This window comes from Capra hircus, chromosome 20 (assembly GCF_001704415.2).
Source record: "Capra hircus breed San Clemente chromosome 20, ASM170441v1, whole genome shotgun sequence".
In the NCBI taxonomy this organism is placed as follows: Eukaryota; Metazoa; Chordata; class Mammalia; order Artiodactyla; family Bovidae; genus Capra; species Capra hircus.
This window is the reverse complement of record NC_030827.1, coordinates 9,921,765-9,923,425: the sequence shown is the minus strand read 5'-3', so window position 1 is coordinate 9,923,425 and position 1,661 is coordinate 9,921,765.

The following is a 1,661-nucleotide window of genomic DNA, read 5'->3' as shown; positions in this document are numbered from 1 at the left end:
TGTTTCCCCATCTGTTTCCCATGAAGTGATGGGATCAGATGCCATGATCTTAGTATTTTGAATGTTGAGTTTTAAGCCAATTTTTTCACTCTCCTCCTTCACTTTCATCAAGAGGCTCTTTAGTTCCTCTTCACTTTCTGCCATAAGGGTGGTGTCATCTGCATATCTGAGGTTATTGATATTTCTCCCAGCAATCTTGATTCTAGCTTGTGCTTCTTCCAGCCCAGCGTTTCTCATAATGTACTCTGCATATAAGTTAAATAAGCAGGGGTGACAATATACAGCCTTGACATATTCCTTTTCCTATTTGGAACCAGTCTGTGTTCCGTGTCCAGTTCTAACTGTTGCTTCTTGACCTGCATACAGGTTTCTCAGGAGGCAGGTCAGGTGGTCTGGTATTCCCATCTCTCTCATAATTTTCCACAGTGTGTTGTGATCCCCACAGTCAAAGGCTTTGGCATAGTCAATGAAGCAGAAGTAGATGGTTTTTTGGAACTCTCTCGCTTTTTCGATGATTCAACGGATATTGGCAGTTTGATCTCTGGTTCCTCTGCCTTTTCTAAATCCAGCTTGAACTTCTGGAAGTTCATGGTTCATATACTGTTGGGGCTTGGCTTGGAGAATTTTGAGCATTACTTTGCTAATATGTGCTGCTGCTGCTGCTAAATCGCTTCAGTCGTGTCCGACTCTGTGCGACCCCATAGACGGCAGTTCACTAGGCTCCCCCATCCCTGGGACTGGTAGTTTGAGCATTCTTTGGCACTGCCTTTCTTTGAGATTGGAATGAAAACTGACCTTTTCCAGTTCTGTGGCCACTGTTGAGTTATCTAAATTTGCTGGCATATTGAGTGTAGCGCTTTCACAGCATCATATTTCAGGATTTGAAATAGCTCAACTGGAATTCCATCACCTCCACTGTCTTTGTTCGTGGTGATGCTTCAGAAGGCCTACTTGGCTTTTATATGTACCTCATTCCAGGCTATTTGCTGAAAGTGTTTATCAGTAGGTAAAAGTTGCTATGAGATTTATTCAAGGTGATGGAAAGAAGTGAGATCAGAGCAAAACCCAGTAAGAACAGAAGTATTCGACATCATGGGCCATCACAGCAGCTGACAGTTTGCTTCCACGGAAGTGTTTTCTGAGTTGGTTCTTTATGCCTTAGTGCCTTTGCTGTAGCTTCACAGTAAATTAAACAGAAGGTTTAAGTCTCTCAGGACTTTGTCAGTTCCTCACTCCCAACCAACCGTAACTAGAACAAAAGTGGAATGTTCATCAACATCAGTGTTTGATAACTTGAGGTACATTTAAAACATTTTTCATTGCAGCAAAATATACATCAAAAATTTCCCATTGTCACTATTCTTAGGTGTCCAGTTCAGTGGAATTAGTTAATTTACATTGCTGTGCCGCCACCACCACCACTGTGCATTTCCAGAACTTTTTCATCACCCCAAACTGAGGCTCTGTATTCATTAAAAAATAATTGCCATTCTTCCCTTTCCCCCAGGCCCTTCTATTTTCTGTCTCTATGAATTTGCCTGTTTTAGGTATCTTATGTAAGTGGAGTCACACAGTGTCTGTTCTTTTGTGTCTGGTTTATTTCACTTAGCATAAGGTCTTCAAGGTTATCCGGAGATTATTTTTAATCAATTCTGTCTGTG